At 50.4% G+C, this 20,074-nt stretch overlaps 1 protein-coding gene across 1 annotated transcript in view; it reads left to right on the top strand.

Annotated features, from left to right (window-relative positions):
* FRMD5 (FERM domain containing 5) overlaps positions 1–20,074 on the top strand; it is a 91,124-nt gene that overhangs the window by 633 nt on the left and 70,417 nt on the right. The gene's annotated exons all lie outside the window — the stretch shown is intronic.

Genomic DNA, 20,074 nt, shown 5'->3' with positions numbered 1-20,074 from the left:
CACCTCGGCAGGTAGACTGGCCTGGCCGCCGAAGCTGCGAGCGGGGGGCGGGGGAGGATGCCGTGGTCTCCGGGCGCCCCGCGGAGAGGCTGCCCGGCTGGGTTCGGGGCTGCTGCCGGCGAAGCTGCGCCTTTTCTGCGTCCGGCCTCAGACTGTGCCGGGCGGCTCTTGGGGCCGGTTCTGAGGGGCGGCGGCAGAAGCGGCGTTGGGTTACGGTGCTGTCCGGCGGGCGCCTCCTGGGGCCGCCGCTGCTCCTCCTGGTCGGCCCGGAGAAGCGGCGGTTCCTGAGCGACTCAGCGTCTCGCCTCTTAGCCGCGGGTCCTCTTGGCTGCAGCCCGGCCGGCGGGCGCGCGTTGGGGACGGCGGTTGGGGGGCGTTTGGCTTGGTCGCCTCCCTGCCCCCCTCCCCAAGCAGGGCGATGAGGGGCGAGCGGTGGCCCGTTGGAGAGAATGGCGGGCTTTCCGTTTGAAGTGGGGTGGGGGCTGTTTTTAAATAGGCTTCCCCCAAAGAAGGAAGCAGCTCCGGGAAAAAGCCCCCAGCCGTTTACTGGGCTGAGGTGGTTCATGCTGGGGCCCATCAATGCTCCCAGGGGCCCGACTGAGGCCCCAGTGGGGAGGCTCCGGAGTCCAGGCTAGTTGTGGCCTCAGCTTCATTGGCTTGGAGGAGGCATCTCTGCCTTCCACGTCCACCCCTGCCCCCTTCCCATTGCGGGTGGAGGATTTCCCCAGTATTGAACTGGTTTTCTGCTTTCAGCTTCCTGCCCCCACCAAGCCTGGTTTACCGCATCGTGTGTGATGGATACTCCTAGCCATTGTGACTTAATGGGGCCACTGGACTTTGTGAGATGCCTGGAAACACTAATGTTCCAGTTTGGGGGAAGGGGCCTGGCTCTGGCCCCTCTTGAACCAGGCTCAGGCTTCTCAGCAGCCTTGGTCCCATCCTTAGTTTGCCCCTAACTGGTCCCCTCAGCCAAATGCTTCCAGACTTAGCACAGCGTAACCTTTGGCAGGGTCAGTGTTAGGTTGCAAGCTGCATGGGGAGATCTCTGCCTGCTGCAATGTGTGGGAGCCACAGGCCTGCGGGGGGGGGGGGGGCTCTGCAGCAAGATTCTTCAGCACCTGGTCCTGCTGTTGTGCTGGCCTTGAGGGACCCCCCCCCCCCCATCTGTGCTCAAAGTGCAGCAACCGCAAGCAGGAGCTTGGAAGGCCGACCTTGGGTTGGTGGCTTGGTGGCTTGGATTGTCTCCCGGCAAAGAGATGGGAAAGCTGGCTGTGCAAAGGCTCTGTCCTTTTCTGGGGTCTCTCCAGGGGTGTGGGAGGTGGGAGAAGAGTTCTCTTGTTCCCAAACATTTCCCACCTGGGAGTAAACGGCATCTACAAAATGTCACTTGCAGAGAGGAAGAAAGAGAGGATTCTGGAGGTCATTTTGGGGGTGGGAAGATGAAACATGCAACTCTTTCTTGCCTTGAGGGTCCGATTTTGCTGGTTTTAAAGTAGGCTGCACATTGCCATTTAAAAACAAAGAGGTGCACCTGTGCATTTTCTAGAATATATTTTTCATTCTCTTATTATGTGAGGAACTGACTTCTAATCAGAACATGTGCTATAAAATCCACGCATCTGTTCCGCATTTACCTGAAATAACTCTAAAGTAACTGACAGAAGCCCTGCTGAACTTAAAGAAACGGGAACTCTGGAGCCCCTTTTCCAGCTGACGGCCCATCGAAGCTGATGCCTTTTAATCCAGCTGGAAAATGCCTCCTGATTCTTTGGCTGCCAGAGACTCGCTCTGCCCTGCCTCTCCCAATAGAGAGATCTCCAATGACCCAGGTGGCATTTCAATTCAATGGCGCTGCGTCCCCTGGGAAGCCCCAATTCCTCATATTGGGCAGAGCCCTGGCCTGGAGCAGGTCCTGAGTGGGGAAGGGCTCCACTTGGCCTTCTCCAAGGGGAAAGGGATGCGACTCCAGTGGCACCTTTCCTTCTGCTCTGTGCAGGAGGCCACGTTTCTCTAGCCAGGCTGGGGGCCTTGGGTGGGATTGAACCAGCAGAGTTACCAAGAGGGAGTCTCTTGGGCAGGGGAGGCTCACATGGAGATCAGCAGAAGGCAGGGGCCCCGAGGGCTCCACCTAGCCATGAACCTGCTGGGTACTTCTCCAGCTGCTGCCCACCTCTGCTCAGTCCCAAAAAAGAGTTTGGGTCCCTGGCATTGACCACAAAGCGCTTCCTGGGTTGCTCCATTCATTTTTTGTGGCCATGTGCAAGATGCTCTGCTCTGAGCAATCCTCTGGTGCAGCACTTCCGGGGGAGAGGGAAGGTAAACATGAACTCAGGTGGACAGAAAGCAGCCTCGGGACTCCTGGACTTCTCCCCACCTTGTTCCCCAGACAGTTCGTGTCTGCAGAGCTCCTGTGCTGCCATGACTTTTTTCGGGGCAGGTCAGCCACAAAGCTAGAACAAAGTGAGATGGGCAGCTTCACCACCAGGTGGAGTCATAATTGGCTGACCACCTGTGCTCAGTGGGTAGTCCTCCATGGAATTACATCTGTATGGAGGGAAGCATGCTATGAGCTTGTTTTGGGCCCAGTATGGGAGTCCTTGACTTAAAACGGTTCATTTAGTGACTGCTCAAAGTTACAATGGCACTGGAAAAAAATGGCATGACCGTTTTTCTCACTTACGACTGCTGCTCTGACACGGGGAGGGGAGGGGGAGCTGTCTACTGGCTGCCTGGGTCAACCTGAACTATCTGTGGCTGCTACCCCCCTCCCCCCCCGGCACAGCCTCAGCCGCCCCCTTCCTCAGGGCAGCAACTCCATATATGCCTCTTTTCCGGGAGTCTTCAGGGGGCACCAGAGAGTGATTTGCATGCGCTGAAGCAGAGCACCCCTGTCCCACTCAGTGCTCAGTGACCCACTCCCCCCTTCTGCAGAACCAGAAGAGTCGGGGGTCATTCAAAACCGGCATCGGCCGACTCCATTGGAGGAGTCCAGAAGGCATCTTCCTCTGCCTGGGGGTGGGGGAGGGGGGCAGACAGTAGCAAGCACGGAAACATCCCTGCACCCCCATCCGGGTCCTCAAGTGAACCGGCCCAGGCGCCAGTTCTTAAAATGCAGGCAGGAAAGATGAAACAAAGGCAACGTCTGGAAAAGCAGAATTCCAAGGTTTTAGGAGCCCCTGCCTCATGGATGCTGGCAGACGGAGTGGTTTTCAGCCACTGATAACTGAGCAAAGGTCACAACTCAAGGTCAGCTCATTGGTTAACGTACTTTAGATCCCACTTTCAACCATTCTTCTCAAACTGTTCATAGTCATGTAGACAATTATAATACAAGCCCAAGGTTTAAACACTGTCAGATTTTATTTATTTAAAGGAAAAGAGACACAGATGTATGGCTTTTATCTTTAAGCAGTGAATGACTGCAAAGCATTCAATCAAGGAGTCACCTTTGGAGAGATGGGCAGTATATAAGTTTAATAAATAAATTCAGTTACGGATATAAAGAGCAACAGGGAACCTTTGGTAGAAACAGCATGCAGGAAAACAAAGCTTTGAAGGGCTGAGATCCTGGTTCTGGTGCAACTCTGGGCAGAATCGCCCAATTTACTGGACAGTTTCAGGAAACATAAAACACTACAGACAATAAAGTAAACTGAACTCCCCCTCCCCCAACTGAATTAACAGTAATTGTATGCAATGTTCCTCATGGAAGGTTCTCTATTTTTCCTTTCAAAGGTGACAACTTTCCCTGATTTCCCACGGTCTCTGTTCATTCTCAGAGCTCTGAGGCTGCTGGGCAAAGGCCCCTTTTCTCTTTCCTGCCCCCTTTGTCAATGTCTCTCCTATTAAAAAGACAAAGCATTTTTCTGCAGGGCTGTTTTTATGGTACATTATCGTTGTCTGCAATTTTCTTCCAATCATCGTAATGTTTAAATTCTCATTTCTCCTGTGCAGAGGTCCACCTATGGTAGCCAGGACTAAGCCCCCTGTTGAATATGGCTGCTCTGGTGTCTTGTGGGATTGGGTCATATATGGATTGGGGAGTGAATGCAGACCTCTGAAACAAATCCCTACAGCCCCCCCCCCTTCCATCTGCCAGAGTGTGTATCTGGGTGGTCTGGTTCTTTGATTCAGCCAGGAGGCCAGCCTTGCGTTGCTTCCCCTCCCCACCCAAAGGCCAGTTCTGGCCCAGGACTCAGACCTATAGAAGCTCTGCAGATGATTGTCGTGCTCAGGGTGATATTATGGGTCCCTTACGTTGGGGGTCCGGAAAGGTCTGGAAAAGGTTTGGTTTTTCTGAGATGAGTCTTCCCGCATGGGGAAGAGTTTGCCCTTTGTGGGGGCTTTCGTTGTACATTCCTGAGTGACCAGGATATGAAGAAGCCCCTTTCCTTTTGATCTGCCAGGCCCTGCATCCCATCTTTTTTGCCTGGAAGAGCTGCTGGTGTGAATGCAGCCCTTGGTAGTGGCTGCTTTGGGCTGGTCTTAGCGAGGGGACCCAGAAACTCCCTTCTTATCACTTATATGATAAACAGCTTCAGAGAAAACCCACCCAGGGACCTCTGCAATGCTCCAAAGGGCTCCAGGGTGGCAGGCACAGCTGGAGTCCTGCCCCCTTTTAGGTGTCCACTCTCACTATGCCCAGAAAGGAATGGGGTTGTGAGCCACAGTGGACAAATCCTTTTAAGAAAACGGAAGAATAGGAATAAGGGCAGGGCAGAAGATAGAATTAGAATATAGAGGAGTGGATTGGAGTGGAAGAATAGGAATAGGAATGGAATAGAATAGAATAGGACCTTGGAGGTCTTCTAGTCCAACTCTAGGAGACCTTATTCCATCCCAGACAAATGGTTGCCCAATCTTTTCTTCTTGAGATCCTCCAGGGAGTGGAGGTGTCCAAGTGGAGGATGGGCAGCCATTGGTTAAGTTGCTCTTTGGATGCTGGCACAAGAGAAGGGGGGCTTTGTGGTCTAAATGGCCCCATTCAACTCCTGCATGGTGTAATCTGTTTGCAGACGAAATACCAAGTCTTTAGGTCTAGGCGTCCTAGCAATAAGACTGAATCTCAGCCAGCTGCGTGAGAGGCCTCCAGACACGCCAGCCTCCTCCATCCCTCGCCCCCGGGGCTTTTGTCTGGGCTGAGCTGGGGCGGGGGCCTGCCTGCTTCATCCCTGCTTTGAAGGGAGCAGCCATTATTATGCTGCTGGTGATCTCCTTGGCCTCGGAGGAGTAGCAGCGGAATATCTGTCAGCCGGAGAAGCGCTGCACCGACTGAGACAGGCAGGAAGGCTCTCCTGGCTCCCTGCCTCCTCCCTCGCCATTCCATTGAATAGGGTCTAAATCTCAAATTTGACATTGGCATGCAGTGTGAAAGTGCCAGGCTGTTCATCGGAGGGGTGCCCCTCTCCAGGCAAAAGAAGGGGTCTGAGTTGGGCGTGAGTGCGGGGGTCACAGAATATAGAGAGCAGCCTTGCTTCTTCTGGTACGGGAGGGTCTTTTTACTGGCCAAGCCGGTTGGCTTTCCTTTAGTAGGTTGTCTCCCTCTCGGGACCTTGGCATCTGCTCTTGACTTCTCCACCGTTGTCTTCTCCTGCCTTTGGGAGGTCAGGTGCTACGGTTCAACCTGGAGAAGGAGAACGGCTTTTCAGCGGCAGCAAGGCTGGTCCAAGGGCTGGGACAGAGTCTGTTCCAGAAGGGCTTCTGATGCGCTTGGAAGGCCTCTTGATCTTCTGCTGCCTCGGGGGTTTTCGGGAGGGAGGGAGGAAGGAAGATGGGCATGAGCAGAATTATAGCTGGAGCACCAGCTACGACCGTCCTCTGATGTAGCTCCTGTTATCCGGTTTGGTCTGCTCTGAGTAAGGCTATTCTTGGGAGATGGAAGCTCCCATTGCCACAAAGTGTGGTAGGTCAGCCTGTGTTCTGTGCTTGGCATTTCCCCCCATCAAAAAGACTTGCACCGATTGACAATGTCCCTTTAGAAGCTTAAGACTACTTGGGAGCAGGTGATGCCAGGGTGTGCCGTAGCTGCAGAGGGTTTCCTTTGAAGAGCCTTCCTCTCTTGAAGGACAAGGAAGGTGTTTTTTTCTGCAGACATTTCGAAATTAAATCTGTTTACGTGTGGCTTTTTATTACAGTTAGGGCTCTGTATTAGGACACCATGCCTCCTCTGAGTCTGTGCTTTCCCCCCCACAAAGGCAGCCTAGAAGTATTAAGAAGGAAGCTCTGGATCACCCGGGCTACTTTGAAGCGAAGGAAGGTCAATTAAATATATCTTCCCCAAAGGAAGGGGAGGACAGGTGAGGAGAAGGCCCTTGGCTGGAGAGTTAATCATGTCTTGGGATTGTCTGACCTGCCTTTCACTTTTCAGTCTGGCATTCCCATGACAAGATTCACGGCTTTTCCACTACAGGTTGGGGTAATTCACTTTTCTCAGAAGAAGACACAGGGGACCTTTCTGGCCCACAACTTGCCTAAGTGTTGAGCAGTGGTGTTTTGCAAATCCCGGCGCTACCAGTTTGGTCATGCTTGCATACTCGCTTGTGTGTACGCATGCGCAGAAGTGTCCAGGCGGGTGGGCAGAGCCACTACCAGTTTGCCTGATCCGGGCTGAACCGGGAACAACCCACCTCTGGTGTTGAGGTCCCCTTTTTTCCCCTTCTTCCTGTCGTACTCCAATCCAAGGTTTATGGGAGGGGAAGTATACTTGGCCGCAATTTCTTTGGTCAGTTCTCCCAAGACGGAGCCCAAGGGTTGTCCTCAAACTAGGTCATGGCCCACCAGGTCATGGATGTACCTGAAGCCTCTTGTAGACTCTTTCTTAGCGTGTGCCAACATGTCAAGCAGAAGGAAGGGCGGTGTAGAAGCCCTCAGGGGAGGATGGGCCAGTGGAGGTGGAGCATATCTCTTGTAGTATTTGGATTGGAAGTGCCTTGAATCCCAGGGGTTTCTGCTGGAGGCCATTAGATACATCACTACCCACAAATCCGTTTTGGCCTTATCCCCGAGGAAATCTGGATCCATGTGGCAACATGAACTGGCCTAATTAAGAGACAGCTGTGTCCCATCTGCTTCCATCACAAGCCATTCTGCTTGGAATAAGAAATGAAATGCTAACAGGAAGGCCTGGAGCAGCCATTTTAGAAGAGCTGAAAGCTTGCAGGGAGGGCTTGAAATGGCTGCCTCGGCTCCCAGACAAAATCCTCCCAAAGGGGGAAGCAGGTGAACGGTTGAGCTAAAGCAGGGGTGTCCAAACTTGGCATCTTTAAGACTTGTGGACTTCAACTCCCAGAAGTTGAAGTCCACAAGTCTTAAAGTTGCCAAGTTTGGACACCCCTGAGCTAAAGAGACAAACTTGGGCGCTTGCATTTTCCTGGACTGTGCTTGAAAAGGCTGTTTGCAAGCCCACTTTTCTGAACCTAGGGAGATGCGGAATTGGTCTCTTTCCCCTGCCGCCACCTGCATGTCCACCCAGCTCATCCACTCAGGCCAGCTGAGGACATGAATCCATTTCACTTCCTGATGCAGGTATTTGTTCAAATGAGGAGAAGAGCTACCTTGAAGGAGGTGATGATCCAGGCTCCAAGTGAAGCACCGCAGGCACCTTATTGGCTATGGCTGGGCTGACATCCCCTCCTTCCACATCTCCCGCTTGGAACCGTTTTATTCCAAGTTTGGTGGCCACTGCAAAGACCTTCATTTTCGTGGATTTATATCACCCTCTTAGGCTCAGGAATTTCGGGAGTTGAGGTTCACAGATCATAAAAGGGACAGAATGAGCAGAAGAGAACAACAGAGTTGGAAGGGAACTTGTAGATCATCTAGTCCAACCCTCTTCCTAAATAGGAGACCTTACATTTATGAGTCCAGTCTCTTCTTGAAAACTTCCAGTGATGAAGCTCCCACAACTTCTGAAGGCAAGCTATTCGTGAGACTGCTTATTATTCTGTTTTGTAGCAATTTGTAGTATGCTACTCCTATCAAAAAAAGAGAGCTTATCGTGATAATCCATTAAAAACATGCCTTAGAAGATAAAAAGCATAACATCAATATAAAACTGTTTTATGTAGACCTAAAACAGCAGCAGCCTCTGCATTGACTTACCTGGAGAAGAGGCAGCTTCACCCTTTTCCCAAGATGTTGGATCCGCTGGTGGAAAAGCCTTGTTTGGTGCTCCATCCCTTCCGAGGAGTTGGTCACAAGCTCCCAGGTGGATGCTGGTGGAGGAAAGTGGCCTGTGGATGACTAAGGCCTAGAATTGGACTGGATTCAGAGGAGCAGCTTCTCTCTCTGGCAGGGATTTAATACAAATCTGATTGCTGTCATCTAATTCCTTATAGTCTCCAGACTCTGGCTTAGCATCTGTCCAAGTGACGGAAAGAGCAGTAAATCTGTGTCCCAAAATAGACCAGCCAAGAGGTTGATGGCATGGAGGATGGGCCTGGGATAAGGCTGGTGAGATGTGATAGAAGGGCTAACAGGCCCTGACGGAGCAGAGAGCAAAACCATTACTAGATGAGCTATGGCGGAAATCTTTCCTTAGGTCAGGAAAGGGCGCAATGGGAAACAGAGGCTCAGAGTAACCTCCTTTGATTACACAAGACATGAATTCTCCAGAGCAGTCTTTCTAAACCGGGCGACTTTAAGATGGGTGGACTTCAACTCCCAGAATCATGCTGGCTGGGGGATTCTGGGGATTGAAGTCCAACCATCTTAAAGTGGCCACGGTCGAGAAACACTGATCTGGAGAATTTCTTAGAGAAATCTTCAAGATTCTGTTTCATTTTTTACCAGTAGCATAGATCTTTCCACAAACGGAGGCCCTTGTTTTCTTACGTTTTCTAAACTTTCAGGGCTTGTTAAGGAAATTCTCCCAATGGGCTTTGTGAACTTGCTCCTGCTTCAACCCCTCTCCCCTCCTCTCCCACTCCAACCAGTGATTGTTTTTGGATGGAGATGGGATGGTCGTTCAGAGGAACAGAGATGACCCATCTAGTGGTAAGGAGCATCTCATCCCCAGCAACCTGGCCAGTTGAAAAAAGGTCCCTCAGGCCCCCAATCCTTTCCTGCCTTAACAAAAGAAGCAAATGGTACAATTGTGAGTCTTTTTCCTTCCAGCTGGTGAGACTGGCTCTAAGTTTGGGGTGTCCAAACTTGGGAACTGGGGAACATGCTGGCTGGGGAATTCTGGGAGTTGAAGTCCACAAGTCTTAAAGTTCCCAAGTTTGGACACCCCTGATCTAGTTACAATGACGACAGATCCCAGGGACATCAAGTTCCCCCTTGTGCTTGGATTGGAATCCATGTCCAGAAATACCAGTTGAAGTTCTGAGCCTGGAGAACAACAAATGATAGGGATGGGTGGGACTTGGGGGGCTTAGTAGAAACCTCCATCAGGGTAGGAACCCTCAGACCATCCAAGACAAATGGTTATTCCCTCCTTTTCCCCTCCCCTCCCCTATCTCATCCCCTCCCCTAATCTCTTCAATAGGGTTCAGCTCCAACTTCCTCACCAACTGTGATGCTCTTCCCTCCGCTCTTTTCACTTCCTCAGAGCACCCTTATGTATTGGGTGCAATATTCCAGATTTCTCCATTCGTTCCACTTTAATTTGAGCTGATCTAGCAGCTGTCTTGGGAGCTGGAAAGGGTTGAGGAGGCATCAGCCGAAGGGTCAGGGAAGCCCTCGGATGCCATTGCAAGGGAAAAGGTGCAGAGCCCTGACAGTTTTGGTAAAGAGTGAGCTGTAAACCTCCAGAAGGAGAAGCCACACGAGCTTCTGCCCCTCGGGGAGGCCTGTTGGTGGCTCGGCTTCCCTCAGCATGCCGTCTGGAATGGCTGCTCCTTTGTCTTTATTTGGGGGCCTTTGTGTGGCTCAGAGGGCTGAGCATTACTATGGAAACACGGGATAAATGGCCGCTGCATCTCCTCGACAATGCTCCAGTGCTCTCTCAACGCCAAAGGCATTGCTCTCTGGATGAGTGGATGAGCTGAAGCATATGGCCACTTTCAGCCCAAGCAAGATGCTGTCTCTCACCTCCGCCTGCCGCCTTTGGTTTGTGGGGTCGAGGTCTTCAAAGAGATCACATTTCTGGAAAGAGGAGCCTGGAAAACTGCTCAAACTGAGCAATTGGGTGGCTGGAGGGGCTTTCAGGGGCAGGGGGGCAGGGACACAGTTGGGGCCTGGGAAAGTGTGGATGCCCTGCATTCAAGATGATGATAGCGCACCCAGAAGGGGCAGAGTGGAGGAGGAGGAGGAGGAGGAGGAGGAGGAGGAGGAGGAGGAGGAGGAGGAGGAGGGCTTACAAACCAATTGTCAAAGCTGATTCACTTTCTTCATTGCCTGCATCAACTTCCAGCTTGCAGTTTTCCAAACAGAAACAGGAGGGAGTTTGCTAAATTCCTAGGGTGGGGGAGGCTAAGGAATGCATGAGAGCCTCTGCCACTGGACAGGAGCTCCTCCAAGGCCGGGTTCTTGGGTGTGCCGTTTGGGAAGATTGATATTGTCAGCTCTCACAATAGTGTCTACCTGGACCCCACCAGGAGGTCAGAATCCCTGAGATGTTGGAAATAGACAAGGAGCCGGAGGAGAAGCAGAAGTTGGGAGAAACCTTGGCTCAAGAAGCCCTGGTGGTGTTGCAGACCAGGGTAGGGGCGCAACCGGCAGGCGCATGACTCAAACAGAGAGCCCAGAGGTGCAACTGCAGCCAATGAGTTTAAGGGAGTGGCGGAGAGATGCCCCCTACCAGAGACGAAAGACTGCTTGGCCGTGAATGTAGAAAGGCAGCAGAAGCTGAGGACCCCCTAATCCCCTTGGAAGTCAATGTGATCCTGGGGAGCAAGTGGAAAGCGAAGTGGCTGATCTAGTGGTACGAGCTGATCGAGTGGAAACTTCCAGTGGCCACCCACAGCCCATCAGTGGAGCAACTGGGGAAAAGGTCAGTGGGCTAGAGATCAAAGGAGCTGCGTCACTGGCTGGGACGGGGGAATGAAATCACTAACCACCCCATTGCCTCCCATCCTGCAGCTGGTGGTGCCAGCACTTGCCAGGACGATTGGGTCCCTGGTGCAAGGAGCAGTGGCAGCGGGCTCCACCATCTCTCCCTTGGTGTGGAAGCAAGTGGCCCCCATGGCCGCAGCAGCAACTGGGATCCCTTCTCCTCCACCTGCCAGTCAGCCCAAAAGGAAGAGACACCCCCACCCGCAAAGCCGAAGAAGAGATGCGTAGGGCAGGAGGTCATCAAGTTCTCTCCCCAGTCCAGTGAGGAAGAGGGAACACCAACTGCCACCTGAGCGGGTCCAACCTTTTACGAGAGTGACAGTGATATACAAAAGGGACTTGGTGTAGTTGGACAAAATATTAATATAGCTTGTGAAGCTAGTCAGGGCAGTAATCAAGAAACTGTAAAGAACCCAACTCTACATGAAGCTGCCCAAGTGTAAGTTTCACAAAACTCTCTTGGACTATCTGGAGTACCATAGGAGGGAAATGGACCCTGGCAAAGTGAAAGCCATATGGGAGCCCCCCCAAAAGAGAGGCAGCTACAGAGCTTCCTGGGCTTTGCGAACTATACTGCCAATTCATTACCGCATTCGGCCAGATAGCCCTGCTGATCTGCTGAAAACCAGGGGGAGGGGGGCGCAAAATCAAAACCCAGCCAACCCCTGAGTCAACTTGTAAAGCATTTCCATGCCTATTACAAGTTTTAACTTTACAAATTGACACCCTGGATTGGTCCCTTGATTGCCAAGCTGCTTTTGAAAAACTGAAGTGCCTCTTCACTGCAGAGCACCTGAAGCACCCCCACCTGCAGGAGCCGTTTGTAATACAGGCTGATGCCAAGGATGTAGCAATAGGGGCAGTCCTGCTCCAAAAGAATGCCAAAGGGGAATTGCAACCTTGCACTTACATGTCCTGCAAACTGTCCAACACTGAAAGGCATCAGGTGGGCTCTCATTATGTGGAGACAGATCTTGGAGGGTAGCAAGATCCCATTCAAGGTCTAGATGGAAGAACAAGAATGTAGAACAAGTGCTGAAGACCCCTCCAGAAGCTGTGGGGGAGGCTAAGGAATGCACGAGAGCCTTCTGCCATCGGAGAGGAGATACCCACCAAGGCCAGGTTCTTGGAGCGACCAGCCGGCACAGAATGTTTTCCCAAAACAAAAGTACTGAGTGTAATTGGTGGGCATGAACTGTGGGCGGTCCAGGGGTGAAAATGGGGTTTTACCCATGTGGGTTTTCATGACTTTGCTTCTGCTGTGCCTAAATGGATCTTTTAATAAAGTTTTATTCTTAGTAGTTCCTACGTGCCAGGAGTTTCTGTTTTCGGATGTGCCAAATGGGATGGTTGACACCAATCAGCTTCACATCCCAGTCTGGGAAAAATTGGAACTGGCAGAGCAGGAGAGGACCGGTGTGGGACTGAAGTCGGGCAGGTGCTGAGAGGGCGGCTTCCTTTGTGGCCTAAGCTGTGAGGGCTGTGTGGTGTCGAGGCTGCCCCTTAGCCCAGTCCGGCCGTTGGCCTAGAACAAGGGCCTATTGTGGGGCAGCACTGAGCCTCTTGTGAAGGGGCTCTGTTCTGAGCCTTGGGTTGCTTCCCTGCGCCTGGAGACGTCTCTGGGTCACAGAAGGACACGCCTGAGAGGAGGCAGTGCAGAAGCCACCCAAGAGCCCAGCTGTGAGGTGCCAGCCTTGTCCTGAATGCAGAGCCTTTCTGGGCTGCTTCAGGAGGAGCTGCCTCCAGAAGACTCTTCCCAAACGGGCCCTGAGGAGCAGAGTGCCTGCCGGAAAGGAGCAGGAACACTCTCAGCCGTCACCTCCTATTGACTGAAACTGCCAATATTGCTGGTCATTGGAAGACGGGATATTTTGGCTTGTGGAGCCGTGGGAATGCACCCCTGGCAAGAAACAGAAAACGGCAATAGGGGTGTGTGTCAAGGAAATGAGCTCTCGAGGCCTCTGATGGGGAAAACTCCATCTACACCTTTCTCCCTCGGTATTACATCTCAAGCCCTTCCATTTCCATGCTGATATTTAATGAAGAAATTTTTATATATATGCTGGTTTTGTTGTATTTGGGTCTTTTCCAGTGTAAGTTTGAGATTGTCTTGGCAACGTTTCGGCGAGATGTCACTCGCCATCCAGGCTGATGTTTTCATCTTAAAGTGTGGTCAGACCTCGCCGAAACGTTGCCAAGACAATCTCAATCCTACACAACAATACAACAAGACCAGCATACCTACACCTGTGAAAATCTACAAACATATATACATACATGCATACATGCATGCATAATTATTTTTAAGAAGATGAAAACTAATGCAAACTAATATTGACTAAGTGAGAAAAGAAAAAAAGCGAAGCCAAAAGTGCAAGAATAAAAAAAGTTGAAAATAGAAAAGGAAGATAAAAGATACAAAGCAGAAGCTTCTGATATTATTTGCAGTAGTGAAGGACCTTCTATTTTAAACCCTCTCTCTAAAGTTGCATTATAATACTTTCAATAATCCAGCTCAGGGGAGTCAAACTTCATTTCACAGAGGATGGCATCAGTCTTGTGTTTGACCGGGGGGGGGGCAGGGTGTGTGTGGCCAGCCCAACCTCACTCCTGTCAGGGGAGCCTGTGGTGGCCCCGCGTGCTCTGCCAGCAAAAACGGGTTCCCGAGCTCTCTCTTTGGGTGCCACAGCCTTCTGCCACCCTCTGCCAGTGAAAATGGAGCTCAGGAGGGCCGCATGCTTTCACTGGCAGAAGCATTGTGGGCTGGTCCTTCGCTGTTTCTAGGGTGGCCTCGCGGGCCAGATGTAAGTATCCTGGGTGCCGGATCAGCCCCCCCCCCCGGGCCTTGAGTTTGACACCCTGGATCGAACTGATCTAACCATCGAAAGCATGTATACTTTTTAGCAATTAAATCTTATCATTGATGCACAATTGTACTTCAAACTTTATCTTGCTTTGCCTCATCCCCATAAGTCTTTTTATCCATTTTGAATCTTTGTGATAACTGTAAATGGGAAAACCATGACAGCTCTGTCCATCTATTATTAATGCCTCTCCTGATTTCATCTTAAACTCCCTTGAATTGCCTTTTTGGCTGACGATTGTGAGCCACCAAAATATCCAGATTCTCTTTGTATCTGCTGCTGCTGCCGCCGCCGCCCAGTGGGGATTCTCTATCCCATCTTTCCGCCTTTGATTTTGCTCTTCCGGTTGTTTCTACTGACGTTCGTCTCTCCACTTGCTGCCTGTCGTCAAGATCTTCCAGAATGCAGCGTCTGTCATCCCTTTTTTTAAGCAAAATAGAGCCATTCGAAAACCACCAGAAAATCATGCAGCGAAAAATGAACTTAATAAACTTATCAGGCAAATGAATTTGACTCAGCTGAGAAAAAAATCCTTGAGGTTTTTATAAAGGTCAGGAATGGAGAATGCCTAACCCAGTACATTGTGTGTCATGTGCTCTGAAAGTGGCTTCCTAGCTTTTTGTACATTTACAACATTCAGTGTTTTATCAGGGGCTCTTTTAGGTCTTTGCAAAAGGCTCGGCTGGAAAAAGGTTTTAGAAAGAGGCTTAGATGTTTCCTCTGCAAAGGCTTGTACCATGGGGTAAAAAGGTTTTTTTTTTTATTTGTATGGAAAGAAGAGGAAGGAATGGCTGCACCACGTGAATTTTCTGCTAAACGGAAATTAAAGGGAACGGCGGATTAGCCAGTTATGATTGCTTGAATTTTGCTTCAAATGGAAATGGAGCTCCCATGACTGTGGTTTTGTCCTTGTGGGGGTGGGCAGGGGGATTGTTGCTTAGGATAGCCAAGGAGACATGAATTATTATAAAGAAATCCAGATCTCCAGGGACAGATGAATCCCCTCTTAGGATACTGAAGGAACTAGCCGAGGTGACCTCTCTCTTTAATCTTTGAACATTCCTTGGAGAATTGGTGGGCCCCAAAAGACGTGAGGAGAGCAGTCAAAGGTTTTATAAAGCCTTAGTAAGACCACTAATACTGCATCTAGTTTTGGTCACCATATTATAAAAAGGATGTTGAGACTCTGGAAAGAGTGCAGAGAAGAGCAACAAATATGTTAGGGAGCTGGAGGCTAAAACTTACAAAGAACGGTTGCAGGAATTGGGTTTGGCTAGTCTAGTGAAAAGAAGGACTGAGGAGACATGATACCAGTATTCTGATATTTGAGGGACTGCCACAAAGAAGAGGGGTCAACCTGTTGTCCAAAGCACCAGAAGGCAGGACAAGAAGTAACGGAATAAGAATATTAGGATTGTCAAGAGACAAATAAGATAAACAATCAAAGGCTTAAGCATAGTCAATGAAGCAGATGTAGATGTTTTTCTGGAACTCTCTAGCTTTCTCCATGACCCTGTGTATGTTGGCAGTTCCTCTGCCTCTTCAAAATCCTCCCTGTACTTCTGGTAGTTCTTGATCTACATACTGCTGGAGCCTAACTTGTAGGATTTTAAGCATAACTTTACTAGCATGTGAAATGAGTGCAACGGTGCGATAGGTTGAACATTCTTTGGCATTGCCCTTCTTTTGATTTGGAATGTAAACTGACCTTTTCCAATCCTGTGGCTACTGTTGAGTTTTCCAAATTTGCTGGCAAAATGAGTGTAGCACTTTTACTGCATCGTCTTTTAAGATTTTGAATAGCTCAGCTGGAACACTGTCACCTTCACTGGCTTTTCTGTTGCTCAGATTTTCACATCCTAGGATGTCTGGCTCAAGGTCAGTGACCATCCCATCGTGGTTATCAGGGACGTTAAGCTCATTCTTGCGTAGTTCTGTGTAATTTTGCTACCTCTTCTTAATCTCTTCTGCCTCTGTTAGGTCCCTGCCATTTTGGTCCTTTATCATGCCTACCTTTGCATGAAACATTCTCTTCTCCAATATTCTTGAAGAGATCACTGGTCCCCTCCTATTCTATTGTTTTCTTCTATTTCTTTGCACTCTTCATTTAAGAAGTCATTCTTCTCTCTACTAGCTAATTCTCTGGAATTCTGCATTCAATTGGGTGTATCTCTCTGTTTCTCCCTTGCCTTTCCCTTCCCTTCTTTCCTCAGCTATTTGCAAAGCTTCCTCGGACACCATTTTGCTTTCTTCCATTTCTTTTTCTTCGGGATGGTTTTAGTTGCTACCTCTTGTATAATGTTGCGAACCTCTGTCCATAGTTCTTCAGGCACTCTGTCTACCAGTTCTAATTCTTTAAATCTATTTGTGACCTCTACTGTATATTCACCAGGGAGACGATTTAGTTCATACCTGAGTGGCCTAGTGCTTTCCCCTACTTTCTTCAATTTAAGCCTAAATTTTCAACAAGCTCATGATCTGAGCCACAGTCAGCTCCTGGTCTTGTTTTTTACCGACTGTATAGAACAGTGATGGCGAACCTATGGCACGCGTGCCACAGCTGGCACGCGGAGCCATTTGACAGGGCACGCGAGGCGCTGCCCTGTCAGCTGGCCAGCGCGCATGCCATTTAAAGCCATTTTTTCACCCTCCCCAGGCTCCAGAGGCTTTATAGGAGCCTGGGGAGGGCGAAAAGAGCTTCCCCCCCCCCGGAGGCCCTCTGGAGGTTTCAGGGACCGTCCGGAGGCTTTCCTAAAGCCTTTGGAACGCTTAAAACAACCCTCCGAACAAACCGGAAGTGACTTCCGGTTTGCTCGGAGGGTCATTTTAAGCGCTCCAAATGCGTCAGGGAAGCCTCCGGACGGTCCCTGAAGCCTTCGGAACGCTTAAAACGACCCTCCGAGCAATCTGGAAGTGACTTCCGGTTTGCTCGGAGGATCATTTTAAGCATTCCGAAGGCTTTAGGGAAGCCTCCGGACAGTCCCTAAAGCCTCCGGAGGGCCTCCAGGGGGGCGTGGGAGGCTCTTTTCGCCCTCCCCAGGCTCCTATAAAGCCTCTGGAGCCTGGGGAGGGCGAAAAAAGCATATAAAAATGAGGGGGATCGCACCTGTTGTGCGCGCATGCACATTGGGGGGGTCGTGCATTGCATTATGGGTGCAGCACGCCCGCACACAACCCCCCCTGCTTTCCACCCACTTGTGGCACGCGAGCCAAAAAAGGTTCGCCATCGCTGGTATAGAACTTCTCCATCTTTGGCTGCGGAGCACATAGTCAGTCTGATTTCTGTGTTGACCATCTGGTGATGTCCATGTGTAGAGTCGTCTCTTGGGTTGTTGGAAAAGAGTGTTTGCTATGACCATCATATTCTCTGGACAAAATTCTATCAGCCCGTGCCCTGCTTCATTTTGTACTCCAAGGCCAAACTTGCCTGTTATTCCAGTTATCTTTTGGCTTCCTCCTTTAGCATTCCAATCCCCCATGATGGTTTCTTCTGTTCCTGGAGAGAATGCAAGTACTCTGAGAAGTGGAAGGTCTGCACTTGTTGGGTGCCAAAGCCCAGGTCCACATGTGAAGGTCCCATTCAACTGGTTTATTGCCAGAAGAAACCTGTGCTCAGGAATCTTCTTAACTAACTAAGGTCAGCCTGTGCTTGGGGATTAGGGATAAGGGAACAGAATTCCAGGAAGGCTGAGTCCTCTTTTCACTCCACCTCCAGGTCTGTCGTTCTCTCCCACCCCCTCACCAAGAATGGTAGCCGACACTTGAGAGGGTCTTGCAGGTCTGCCAGGAGCAGCAGTGGAGACTCATGGTGGTAGGTGGCCAAAGAACCAGCCAAGTTTGAAAGACTTTTGTCTGTAGCTGTTCTGCCTTTTTAGCTGCCCTTCTGGGAAATTGTTTGGCGGGAAACTCTCAAGGTTTTGCTTTTGGTATGTTACAAAACTCTGACTGGGTGCTTGATATATATTCAGTCATGATATGGAAGCTGAGGCCCCCCAGAGCAGTGGGGAAGTGCTGTGAGGGTGGGTGGACCCCCCTGATGGCTGATGGAATGGATGGTTACAGGTACTGTAAATTCCTGGGCCCAACTTTATCCTATGGCACCTTTTGGGACCCTCAGCAAGGAAGACTGGACCAAGCTCCCACCTGGTCAACAGGTCTTTCTGACAGGGAAGGTGCAGGATGCCTGGCCCTGCCCTGTTCTCTGCTTCTCGCTGTGGGTGGTTGAACTTCTTAGCTATTTCCTCACCCCACAAATGCCTCTCTGCTTTTCCTTCCTTCGGAGATGTCTTGTGGTTGAGCAAGAAGTCCTGGTGACATTAATCCACATTAGGGCTTCAGTTCTGGGTTTGTGTCTTCTTTCCTGAGAGTCCTGTAATTTATCAGAGGATGGACTCTCACGTCAACCTCCTACTTTGCAAGGCTTTATTCAATGACCTTCCTCAGTTGGCCACAGGTTCCCTTATAGAAATGACCAGGTCCTTTTCCTACACATTTCCACCAAAAAGGCGCTGCGGAGAACCCTCCTTTTCTGGTGGAGGCGGGGCCTGAGGATAGAGCATGGATTGGATGAAGGCGCCTGCTCAGATCATGGCTAGGCTTGTTGGAGAATGATTTATGGCCCAACAATGCTGAAGGAGAAGGAGTGGAGCTCCCGTCTCCTCGAGGTGCAGACGTGTCATTAAGGGCTGAAGGAAATTAAAAATCAGGACAGGAAGAAGAATGACCATTTTTGGATTCATTTAATTAACAGAGGATAAAATGGTCTGCTCCTTCCATTATAGTTCTGAGTCTTTCCAACGGCTGAAAGCATCTCCGTTGCATCGTGTCAAGTCAGCCTCTTCTTTTTATGGATGTGACATCATAAACTCAAGATGGATGTTCCTTCTTTCTCCAAACTTAGAGATAAATTGTTTTCCCTTTCAACAAAGTGCTAAATGTTACCCTAACCTATTTTCATCATCATTCTCAATTGAAAGCTAGACGTGTGATGAAGACTGGGCAGGGGCTGGTCTTAAGTGACTGAGGGGCCCACTTGTGCTTCTGATACAGTCTCCTTCGTCTTCCTGTTCCCCGGTTCCACCTGGCCCGGTTTCTGAATCCACCCGTAGAAGCAGCAGAAGAGGACCTCACCTGGCTTCCTGCCACCAAACAGGGATTCTGGTGCAGAATCTTCCTATGTGCTCTTTCTTCTTTCATATGAAGAGAAATCAGAGTGTCTGAATACGGACATGTGCATCTTCACACAAAACTACAAGAAGATTAGAAAGTGCTCATGAGAGCCCAAATGCATCAGTCCAAGCCCTCTATGACTCTGCTTCTCACAAAGGTGGCCCAGATGCCCCTGTTTGCTCTCAAGCAGGAAATGAAGGCTTGCCCCTCCCCCCCATTAGGAGTCTTAAGTCTTATAGTTCTCCATGAATTTATGCAAGCCTCTTTTAAAGTTATCTGATTTAGTGGCCCTCCCACATCTCATAGCAACAAACCACACAGGAGAATCACTGTGTGAAGAAGGGCAGGTATCTTACCTGGGCAGACAGATGCAGGCAGCTAAAGGGCTAAAGGCCTCTGCCTTCTAAGTGCGAGGCTGCAGGTAACCATGGGGCTTTTGGTGGTCCTGTTCCTTGGCTTGACTTAGGCCTGTTTCCTCAGCCTTTCTCACCCCAGCCTGCATTTCGGTGCCAGTGAAACAAGACAATGTCCAGGAGTGTTCAGAGAGGGAGAGCTGCTTGGTCCACCTCTTCCTTAGAAGCCTCTTCTACATTGTGTAGGGGTGCTGGTTGCGCTGCCCTCTTCTCATAGGCCAGTGATGGCGAACCTATGGCACGCGTGCCACAGCTGGCACGCGGAGCCATTTGACAGGGCATGTGAGGCGCTGCCCTGTCAGCTGGCCAGCGCGCATGCCATTTAAAGCCATTTTTTCGCCCTCCCCAGGCTCCAGAGGCTTTATAGGAGCCTGGGGAGGGCGAAAAGAGCTTTCCCCGCCCCCCCCGGAAGCCCTCCGGAGGTTTCAGGGACCGTCCGGAGGCTTTCCTAAAGCCTTTGGAACGCTTAAAACAACCCTCCGAACAAACCGGAAGTGACTTCCGGTTTGCTCGGAGGGTCATTTTAAGCGCTCCAAATGCGTCAGGGAAGCCTCCGGACGGTCCCTGAAGCCTTCGGAACGCTTAAAACGACCCTCCGAGCAATCTGGAAGTGACTTCTGGTTTGCTCGGAGG

This window comes from Natrix helvetica (genome assembly GCF_964273705.1).
Source record: "Natrix helvetica genome assembly, chromosome: 12".
In the NCBI taxonomy this organism is placed as follows: domain Eukaryota; kingdom Metazoa; phylum Chordata; class Lepidosauria; order Squamata; family Natricidae; genus Natrix; species Natrix helvetica.
The sequence above is the reverse complement of the archived record's forward strand: the minus strand, read 5'-3'. Positions and strand labels throughout refer to the sequence as shown.